The sequence below is a fragment of the Galeopterus variegatus genome, unplaced genomic scaffold (assembly GCF_000696425.1).
Source record: "Galeopterus variegatus unplaced genomic scaffold, G_variegatus-3.0.2 Scaffold148, whole genome shotgun sequence".
Lineage (NCBI taxonomy): Eukaryota > Metazoa > Chordata > Mammalia > Dermoptera > Cynocephalidae > Galeopterus > Galeopterus variegatus.
This window is the reverse complement of record NW_007726259.1, coordinates 324,116-335,877: the sequence shown is the minus strand read 5'-3', so window position 1 is coordinate 335,877 and position 11,762 is coordinate 324,116. Positions and strand designations below refer to the sequence as shown.

Genomic DNA, 11,762 nt, shown 5'->3' with positions numbered 1-11,762 from the left:
AAACCCAAGACTTTAAATCTTTTAATAACCTTTATTGAAATGCCTTAACTCTAAAAAAGAATCCATTTCCATTATAGGAAATATGACCATGTAGGTACAGGCACAAAGAAAAAATAATATTATTTTAGTGAGTTTTTATTCTTTATATTTTTAATTTCTGGAATGTTTTTGATGTCTAAGAATCCTTTTTGTTCCTATTTCTCCTTCTCACGGTAACTTGCACTTTTTTTTTTTTTTAATGAATTCCATATATTCTCAATACTCAATGAGGATGCTACCTGGATTTCTTTTCATTCTCATTAATTCTCTTTCCCTGAAGCAATTACTCTTATTGTCCAGCTAGATTTCCTTCTATACTAACTCCTGATTCTTCTCAAATGCCTAGTGATTTTCTGATGCTTGTGCATATTTATAGGTTTCAATATCAGTAGCTGATATGGAGTGGATCCCTCTGGTAACTGCAGAAGTCATACTGATTGATTTCCCCCAGCTGGCCTACCCCAGAGTTTATTTTTGCAGGAATACAGGCTCTCCCTCACCTCTCTCACAGCCTCCCAAAGCAGACAAAATCTGAGATCAGTTCACACATCCCAAGCTACAATCATGGCTCTGTTCCTGCCAGCTTCCATGTAACTCCAACAGGAAATTAGGGAATCTATCATTTGCCACAGAAGGTGGGAGCTGGTTCATTCAATTGAACAAGCTACTGACTTAACACCATCACCCTCTCCTACAATGTGAACTTGTGAGAGTTCCAGAAAAGCTACAATTCCCTCAGGGTGCCATAAATTAAAACACACCAGTTAAATACACTTCTAAAGGGAAACTAGAAACTTGACTACTAAGTAGAGATGAGTGCTTGAACTCAGCCTCACATTCTCCAAGCATCATGCCCCTGTGTGTGGCACAATTAATGGGCACCAAAGACTGGAAAGAAAAATGTGTACTTGCCAGGAAGTCCTTTACACTTCGACCTCCAGTAAGGTGATACCAAGAACACGGGTAAAGCCAGGAACTGGCAAAGATGACGCCTACACGAAGCTCTATACCACAGAGGGAAGAGAAATAGAAAATCCAGTTACATGGACAAATAATTTTATCAAAATGATAGCGAACACCCAGGAGACTATTTTATTCACTTTTCAACTATATTTTTGTCAAATGTACAGAAACCGTATGTCCCAAGCTTTTGTGTTCCCCCCATATCTGTCCTCTCTCTGGCATATCTATTGTATTGTTAGCCTAGCTTCATGTCCCCCTTGATCTCTGTTCCCATCTGATCTCAGCTTCTGAAGGAACTTAAAGCAAAGCTTGCTACGGCCAGCCAGGCACAGAGCGTGGGTTAGCCACCTGACACACTTGGGTTTCCACATTAGCCCCACCCCTTACAGACTGCATGACCTTCGGAAATTACCTAACCCTCCTCACCTCCAGTTTCCCACCTGTAAAATGTTAATGGCAATGGCCAAGGTATGGGTAACACATTACCAAAGCACCAGGAGTAGGGTCCCAATTAGTGAGATGATGAGTGTGGATCCTCTAGTTTTCAACTGAGCCCTTAGAAGTTTCAAAATTCCAGAAGTTCCTTTCATGTACAATACCCTATATGGGTGCTGGGAAGAACATGAAATCTCTGGTGTAATCACATACCTGCTCTCAAGGCGGGTACATCAGCCCATTCTGATCAAAATGGAGCTCTGAATAGACTTGGATAAAAGTTCTTTTTGCAGAGACAGCTCTCCTGGAGACAATGCCGAAGCTTAATTCCAAATCTTTTCTGTATTCCACTGCAGGGGGCAAGGGCAGGTGGCAATTTCACTGAGCTCTAAAAGCCACTTAATCTCTTTCTGGAAAATAGTTAAGTTTTTCACTCTGTTGCCCAGACTTCCCTCTCGGGTACATGAGCATTCAAGGGTATCTTTCTTATTTCTGAAAACTCCAGGCTCTGGAACTCACCAGGTCCTCCTTTGCCACTGGGGAAAAGTAACAGTGATGTTTCCCTAAAATTAGAATTCAATTCACCAGAGTTGGATTTCTTACCATTACTAACAAAGTTTCCATGCAGAAATAACTTGGGTATTATATAGGGCAAGAGTTCATAGGAGGACTACAAGTTTCCTTCTTATTTTAATTGTATGACTTCTGATTTTTAATTTAATATTGATTATGCCAAAATTAAACTCACCTACATGCACCAGAACATGAGAAATATGGAACCCAAATATAACACAAGAGTTAGTATTGACTTTTACTAATGACCTTCTCCTACTTCTACTCCAAGAACAGTTCTTCTTCAGGACCCTTTGCTATGAAATTGGGACCCTCCTATCAGTTAAAATCTGAACCTACAAAAAACAAGTCCTGTATTTTCCCAGTACCAATATTTGGGAGAGTTTTGCTTAGATTCACACTTTGTGGGGGACAAGCAATTTCAGAGAAGTGGATGTCTGCTCCTACGTGGTTGGCCAGGCAGGGTCACCAGGAAATGCAGTAACCAGGCACTCCTTGTGAGATTGAGGGGGCCCACATGGGGCCCACATGGGGAGGCCACTGACGTTACTTTCAGGTTTGGCCACTTCATGAAGCACGCTCACATTACGATTAAACCTCCCATGCCCTCTGGTTGCCTGGTCACAGAAGAAATAAAGCTGTGAAAGCACATATTGGAGAAAGCCCAGGCAGAGTGCTCATAACTAGAAGTGTTTACCTCTGAGGAGGAAGAGACCCACATGGGGAGGCCACTGACGTTACTTTCAGGTTTGGCCACTTCATGAAGCACGCTCACATAAACCTCCCATGCCCTCTGGTTGCCTGGTCACAGAAGAAATAAAGCTGTGAAAGCACACATTGGAGAAAGCCCAGGCAGAGTGCTCATAACTAGAAGTGTTTACCTCTGAGGAGGAAGAGACGACAGCAGTCACTAGTCCAGGGGGCCCAGGGTCCCCCTGAGGAGACCCCAAAGACTCCCTACTCTGGGGAATCTGGATAGTGAGGAGCATAGTCAGCCTTATCAACAGGGTTTGCAAGGAGCGAGGCTCCGTGAGCTTATTTGGGGCATGTTCCGCCCCAGCAGCCGAGGCCAGAAGGAGGGTCTGGACTGGGCAACTGACCTATCCCCCACCACTAGAGGCCATGGACACTACACCAAAGGGGACTTCAGGGAAGGTGGGGGGCACAAGAAAACTGCCGTGGTATGTAGGTTGGGCTCAGCTGATGGGGTGAGTGCTAATGGTCCGATCCAGATGTTCCCCCAACCACCACCACCACCACTTCAGCTCACAACGGGTCTGTAATGTGTGCAAGAAACAAGCCTTTGAGATATTGGTTACCACAGCATAACCTCTCTTGTACTACCCTAAACATCCTAAAACCCAAATGCTTTTCCAGACTGAGAAAATTTCTGTTGTTTATACCCAAAAGTCTATACCACTCACGCATAAATACGAGATGACAGTTGCAGCAATGCAGAAGTAACATTTGACCAAAATGCACATTGTGTGTAAGTGCATTAATAATTGGAAACGTTGAGGACTATTTCTGGATTGTGGGATTATGAGCAATCTTTATTTCTGTATTTTTCCAATTATCCTCAATACATATGTATTCCTTTTACAATCAGAAAATAATGTTAACATTATTTTTAGAGAAGAAATTTGTTGCATTGACTTGAGCAGAACATATTGGGACACATGGATATTCCAAAAATGGTTCTTCACGGCTGCAGGCACAATTTTCTTGCCCCCTGCCTGTCTCTGGCTTCTGCCTCTCTTGTCCTTGTGGCTCTGCTCACCAAGGTCACCCTTGGCTTCTGCATGGCCTGGGCTCTCATCACTCCCAACTGTGCTGCCTGCATGTTAGTCTGTCTCCCTGCTAGACCCTGAGCTCCTTGAGGGAGGGCCAAGATGGTGTTGGGAGTGTCAGCAGGCCGTGCTCCACTTGGGGGTGGGGGAGTAGGAGACCCGTCCCAGGCCTCTCTCCATTTCTGGCAAATGTGGCATTCCTTGGTTTGTCATCCCATCACTCCAATCCCTGCCTCTGTCTCCACATTGCCTCTTCCTTTGTGTGTCTGTCTCTCTCTCCCCTCTTAGAAGGATACAAGTGATTATATTTAGTATCCACCCAGATAATCCCAGACAAACTCCTCCTCTCAAGAGCCTTAACTTAATCCCATCTTTTGCCACATCATGTAATTATTCACAGGCTCCGGGGATTGGGACATGGACATACGTTTTGGTTGAGGGCAGGTGGGGAAACGCCATTCAGCCCACTATACATAGCATAAGGTGAAATTAGTATTCCATAATATTTGTTAAATGCACCAATAAATCATAAATAAGTGAAGGACTCCTCAAAGGCCTGACCTCCTCCTGGTATATTCTTCCCCAGGCTTGACAAGGCCCATCTTCTTGCAGATGCAAATCTGCAGCCCATCTTCTCACCCCACACTGGGACCGTAGGTGTACTGCTGCCCACCTCCACACCCCGCCCGCCACCCCAGAGCTGCTTAGGCTGACTGTGTGGTGCAGTCTTTCCTCTCTGCTCCCAGGCCCTAGCTTACTCTCTGGCACAGAATTAAATGTTAGATAAACAAGTGACCTCATCCTAAATGAACTAAGAAATGAAATAAGAAAAATGAAAATGGAATTACTGCAAGCGCCACCCTGCCCCATGTCCCTGGATTATAAAATCTACATTTAATTGAGGTGCAACATAAGAAAGTGCTTCACGGTATCTAGAAAAAGGTACATTTGGACCCGAACCTGTGGCTCCTGACAGGCTAATGCAGTGTTGGCACAGGGTTCTTTAGAAGAGGGAGAGACCTTGTTTCCCTTTGTCCGGTGGGTTGTTTAATAAAGTCAGTTGCATGCTGAGCAAATCCACACGGGATCTGCAGCCCTTTCTCTCAAGGCTGATGGGAGGATTAATCTCCATTGGTGATACTTCTTTCTTTTGCAGTCAAGTCAGCAGGAGCTCCTGGCTCAGAGTGAATCTCACCAGATGGAAGGCTGGAGGTCCAGGCATGCTGAACACAGAATCAACACTGTAATTATTAGTCATATTAAAGAATCAAAGTAATTGAGTGGAGCCGGCTCAGAGTGAATCTCACCAGATGGAAGGCTGGAGGTCCAGGCACTGCCGAACACAGAATCAACACTGTAATTATTAGTCATATTAAAGAATCAAAGTAATTGAGTGGAGCGGCCTGCTATGGATAACTAAGGGTGTAAGCAGGGGGGTTGCAAATCTCATAGTTAACATTAAAACCACTTTTCTCCTCATAGGTGAATTAGAGATAATCCAGTAAAGAGATATTTTTACTTTTCAGGGATCTTGGTTCATCCCAGGCGCTGTGCAAGATCCCCATTTCTGGTCAAGCTGATCCCTGTGAGATGTTAATGTTAGAAACTTGAACCATAGATTGTCTTTAGGAGATATCTCCCCTCATATCAAATCTCAAATGTTGTACTGGTGTGACTTCTCACCATGAAGTAAGGCTGTAAATTATGATAGAATGCCTTTGCAAGCACACAGGATTGGGAGCCCACCCCTCCCCTGTAATTTTCACTTGAGAACAGAACTGACAAATTTAGAGTGCTGACATTTGACAGTCCTACCTGCACCCTCTTTATCCAGACAGACATGACACAAATCCACATTTGCTGCGGACATGGGTTCCCCCAGGAGCCACCCATGTTTACAGATCAAAGCGAAGGGCAGCACTCTTGCTATCAGGGGAACCAGAACCACTGATGGAAAAAAAGAGCAAAATGACCTTTTAGCAATGAGGCATCTGGAGAAAGCCGTGGGTCTCCTTGTGTGAAGTGACAGCCAGAGCTAGCAAAGACCAGGGGGGAAAAGGACAGTGAGGAAACGGAAAGAACCTGGTGGAGCAAAGGAGTGCTCCCCAGTGAATGTGCCCATCCCTGCAGACTCTGGGCTGGCCTTGTGGTCCTGCCCTCTGCTGACAGTGTTGTGCCATAAAAGCCCCAATGCAATTAAATGCAGGAGTGGCACACCTTTCCCTGAGTCACTTGCATTTTCATTTTATTACTCTAGCTCTTTCCTTCCTGCACACACCTCTCTCTTAAAAAGCTGCTGCAGCTTTTTTTTGGTTTCCTGTCTCTTGCTTCACCCATCACAGAAGCAAGCCTTTAGCTGCCAAGAGGAAAGAAAGCAGTCTCTACTAACCCATTTCCTCAAAACTGCTGGTCAATTATGTTAGCTTGACTTTTTAAAAATGAAAATACACATTCTTTTACATATAAATAGAGAAAAACTGGGAGAACATACACCAAAATGTGCATAGTGGAGCTCTAATTGCGAGTAGGGGAGGAAAAAGAGAACAGACTTTTACTACATTTTTGTTTTGCTTAAACCTTTTCTTTCTTTTTTTCTTTCTTTCTTTTTTTTTTTTTTTTTGCAATGATCCTACATTACTTTTGCAGTTAGAATAAATCAATAAAGATATTTTCTATTTTTAAAAAGAGCAGAACAAGATCATTTTTCCTCCTTACTTTGCCAAGGGAAAGCGGGAAGATCATGCTGTAATTGCAATCAGTAGAGAGATGGGTGTGTGTTTGGGGGTGTGTGCACACACTTGCATTTCTCATAACAGTGAAAATGCATGCATACAAAGAGCGCGGGAGAATGGTGCCACTCTGGGCTTGTGCTTTCCATCTGCAAGACCTTGAAGTGTGAATACTCCATCTGCACTTCCCTGGCTGTGTGTGAGAAACAGTCAACTCCTTTTCCTCCTCTCACAGCTGTGCGGCAGGGACCTTTGTGCCACTAGGGAGTAGGACTCTTGCTGGCGTATGCCAAGAATCGTTATGGAGAGGGTGGTGCCTGAGTACCAGCAACACATAACTAACAAAAATAAAGATGTATCAAAGATGACTGATAGGAACAGGCACACGTGCATTCAACCAACTGAGCCAACAAAAATATATGGGTAAATAAACATTAAAACAAGGAAATGGAAAAAAAGAGAAGGGATAGTGGGAATTACTAAAGTGAATGGAAATAGATAAAGTTGACCTAAAGATGCTTGTGCTGAGGAGGATGAGAAGAAAGGAGGGATGGGGGACAGAATCTCTTCTTCCTGACTTCTTGTCCTAAAATCAGGGCTTGGAAATATAATACCCAAAAAGCAGTGGATACTCTGGTTCCACCTCAGAAATGTGGAGAGCTGAAGAGAGCGTTGCAGCCACACTTATTACAAGAAAAAGTGGGACAAGCCACAAATTGACTTTTCCTAAACCCATCAGAGAACTGAGTTCACAGGCAAACATCCAACCTAAAATCTGGGGAGACAGGCACCTGCAGGGAGAAATAAAGCCAAGATTTGTTGACCTGAAGCAAACACTGCCAATTACCAAATAAGCTGATAAGGAGATTTAGCTAAAATGTTAAAGAGTTACTAAAGGCCGAGTGTGGTCTAGTGAGAGAATGTGAAGCTCCCGGGGGCCACAGAAATGGCAGTCATATTCTCTTGCAGATTTTACTCTACAAACCCCACCACATGCATACTAGGATAATTTGGAGAAAGCTTTTGTCCATGGTGCTGGCTGGGAGAGGGGAACAGCAGCACTGCTGAGACCTCACCCAGACCCATTTTTCCTATCTGTTCTGTGGAAGAAAAGCCTTAATCGACAGGGAGAAGAGCAATAAAAATGGACATCTTGGATAACTGGTAGAAACCTACTGCAGCAGTGAGAAGGGAACAGAATTTGTTTTAAAGCTCTACCATGGGGGAATGGCAGGATCACGGTCTAGGTTAAGCAAAAGTCCTGCAAGAAGGACAGGAACAATTGTGAGGGTCACACCCCCAAGACCCAGGCTCACGGTGCCTGCCTAAGACTGAGGCTTAATAAGAACATCAGAGAGCAGCCTGTATGCTTTCCCCTGACCCCACAGTAACAAACATTGAGTAAAAATAACAGTGGAATACAGCCCAAAGAAGTGCAAGAAACAGATTCTCTCTGGGGAGTAGAAACAGAAGTATCCACAGATGAATTAGCAGCCCACATCCTGAAAACAAGTTATCACTAGAGAAATCTGAAGCATGTGGGACCCTAAGCGTAGCCCAGAACAATAAAACCTTCCATCTCAACCCATCTCCTGACTAGATTAACACAAACCTTCACAATGAAGACCTAGAAGAAAAAAGATAATCTCATTTCCAAGTGTAAAAAAAATTACTTTAGTATCTTCTGTCCTATAAAATATGTACAGCTTTTGTATGTATGACATACAAAAAGGCAAGAAAAAAGCATATTCTGAAGAAACAAAATGGTCAACAGAGACAGACATATATGACACAGAAGCTGGAATTATCAGAGATTTAAAATAAAATGACTAACATGTTAAAGGCTTTAGAAAAGCAAGATCATATAGATAATTCAGCAGAGAAATAGAAACTATACAGAAGAGTCAAGTAAAAACCATGGTAATAGAGATGAAGAACGCCTTCAACAGAGCATCCAAGAGCTATAAGACAATCAAATGATCTAACATATGTAAAATTGGAATCCCAGAAGTAGAAAATAAAAAGAACAGGGCAGAAGGAATACTTGAAGAAGTAATAGCTGAGAATTTTCTAAAATTAACGACATAAACTAACCACAGGTCAGAAAACTCAGAAAACATCCAGCATAATGAATACACACACACACACACACACACACACACACACACACACACACACACCCTTGTATTTATCATATTAAAACTTCTGAAAACCAAAGGCAAAGAGAAAATCTTGTAGGCAGCCAGAGGAAAAAGATACATTGCTGAAAGGGGGACAAATTAACACCGCATGAGATACCACTATGCACCCATTAGAATGACAGTGAAATAAACTGACAATATCAAGGGCTGGCGAGGATGTGTAGACACTGAGACTTATATTGCTGGTAGAATATAAAATGGTACAGCTACGCTGCAAAGCAGTTTACCAGTTATTTACAAAGATAAATATACACTTAAAATATGACCCAACAATCCCATCTGTAGATATTTATCTTACAGAAATGAAAATGTATGTTCACGCAAACATTCTACTCATAATTACCAAAAACTGGGAACAACTCAAATGTCCTTCAATGAGTAAATGAATAAACAAAATGTATTATATCCATGCAATAGAATTGCCTGGCAATAAAAAAAAAAGAATTATTAATACACACAACAACACAGATGAATCTCCAAGGCATTATATTGAATAAAAGAGACCAGTCTCAAAACTTTACATGCTATATGATTCCATTTATGTGACATTCTGGATAAGGCAAAATTTTAGTGCTGGAGAACCTATCAGTGGTCCCCAGGATCTGGTGGTTAGGGCAGGATGCAACTACAAAAGGGCAGCATGAGAGATTTTTTGGGTGATAGAACCAGTTTGTATCCAACTTGTGTTTCAACTTATAGAGCTCTTTGCCCAAAAAGTCAATTTTACTATATATTAATTTTTAAAAATATAATAACCAAAAAGAAATAGATTGAGACGAATCTATTTGGAGAGGCAAATCCTTAGTCCTGGAGTTCCCAATCCCAGCAAAGTTTCCAGACATAAAAGAATTATTCTAATCCAAACAATGGCGGAGTGGTGACCAGGGCTTCACATAATTTGCTTTGTATGAGTCTCCCAGAACCTTCACCCAACCTGAAAGGGGCCAGGCGAACATTAATAATGAATGATGTTACATTTTCTGCCAGCCTAGGTCTAGCATTTCTTGAATATGGTCAATGCCATCAGAGCCCCATCCATAAACTTTCAGCACCTACCATTTCCATGCTTGCTGGCCCAATTCGCAACTGCGAAAACCTCCAAGGCTATACCTACATCTAAGAGTTCTACAGCTGCTGGAATCAGCCCTGCCTGCTGGAGGGTCAGACTTTGAAGTTCCAAAAAATTAATGCTGCCCAGAAGCAACCTCCAACCAGCTGCCTTGCCCCTCAGGCAGAATAACTCTGAGACATATGTCTGACACTGTTTCTCAAAGTTCTCCAGTGGGATTAAATGCCAGTTGCCCACAGTGGTAAGTTGCTTGATTAAACACCCATATTGCCTTCCTTCCCTTCTGTCTCACATCCCCAGTGACTTACTAGTATTTCCTGAGATCACTTCCTATACAAAGCATATACTCAAATCCTTGTTTCATGGTCTGCTTCTGGGCAGCTAGAAACAAAGACTCCCAAGGTCTTGGCTGCAAATTAATAACTACTACATGCTTTTATTTTTTTCATGATCTTTTTACTGATTATAATTGGGGAGAACATTTATTCCCCCAGCTAGTCCTGTTTTCAAAAGGAAACCATATACTTAAAACACTTTCAGATTTTTATAGCTCACTCACTTACACCTCTACGTGGGAGGGGTGAGTTATCTGATTGGTGAGTCAGGAAAAGGAACCAAGATTATTTAGCTCATTTCAGCCCATCTGGGCTTAAATATCATTTAAGATCTGTCTGCCTACAGAGAGCGTGTCTTCTGGTTTATCCAGCAAGACAAGATAATTTACTGCACAATTTATTACTACATAGCCCAGTTTGGTCACTGACCTAAGCCATTCTTGAATTCTTTAACCAGCTTTATCAATAATAAAGCTCAATATTGATCTCTATCTCCTATGTTTTATTTCTGAATTGATTTCAAATTTAGGAGAGGAAGAGGAAAAAATGATATGAATTGCTTATGTCCTCCCAACTATTGGAATGAAGCATATATTTCATTTGTTTATTGATTATTTGTATGGGTATAAAATTCTAGGTTAACAAGGTTTTTATCTTTCAGTTCATTAAAGATGTTGTTCCACTGCTTTGTTTCTGGTGAGAAAACTGTTATCCTTAACTTTTGTTCTTTTGTATTTGACATGTCTTCTTTTCTGGCTACTTGTAATATTTTCTCATTATTACTGATTGTGAAATTAGAATACTGTGTGCCTTAGAATTTTTTTTTTCATGTTTCTTAGATTCTTTTTATATTTCTTGTGCTTGGAGTTTGCTGACCTTTTTTGGATCTATGGGTTTACAGTTTTCATCAAATTTGTAAATTTTTCAGCCATTATTTCTTCAACATTTTTTTCTCTCCCTCCCTTCAGGACTCCATTTACACATATTAGACTGTTTGATGCTGTCCTGTAGCTCACTAATTCTTCTAATTTTAAAAAAAAAATTATGTGTTTCATTTTAGATAGTTTCTCTTGCTATGTCTTCCAGTTCACTAATTTTTGCTTCTGCAATGTCTAACCTAACACTAATTCCATTCACAGGATTTTTATCTCAGATATTGTAGTCGTAATCTCTCAAACTTCAATCTGGATCCCTTATATCTTCTATGAGTCCACTTAATTAACATTTTGAACAACTGCATTACAGTTACAACTATTTTAATGTCCTCGGGTGCTGATTTTAACATCTGTCAGTTCTCAGTTTTCCTGGGTTGATTTTTATTTCTCCTCATTATGGGTTGCATTTTCCTGCGTCTTTGACTTAGTGCCTGTATTAGTCCATTTTTGTGTTGCTTATAACAAAATACACAAAACTGGGTAATTTATAAGGAAAAGAGGTTTATTCAGCTTATGATTCTGGGACAGCTGCATCTGGCGTGGGTCTCAGGCTGCTTCTGCTCATGGCAGAAAGTGGCAGGGAGCTGGGGGGTACAAGCAGATCACATGGAGAGAGGAAGCAAGAGAGAGAGAGGAGGTGCCAGGACCCTTTTAAACAACCAGCTCTTGTGGGAACTAATAGAGCGAGAACTC

General features: G+C 41.7%; 1 long non-coding RNA gene across 2 annotated transcripts in view; it reads right to left on the bottom strand.

Moving 5' to 3' along the window:
* The window catches only part of LOC103606968, a 14,818-nt gene extending 9,803 nt beyond the window's left edge, over positions 1-5,015 (bottom strand). Inside the window, exons 1-2 of one of the 2 annotated variants that reach the window (XR_551928.1) lie at positions 4,821-5,015; positions 952-1,043 (exon numbers count right to left, since the gene is read on the bottom strand). This is a non-coding gene — a long non-coding RNA (uncharacterized LOC103606968). Of the gene's footprint in view, positions 1-951; positions 1,044-1,650; positions 1,754-4,820 lie in introns of those variants that run through there. The other variant, XR_551929.1, reaches the window with a different exon arrangement.
* Positions 5,016-11,762: the final 6,747 nt, after the last annotated feature.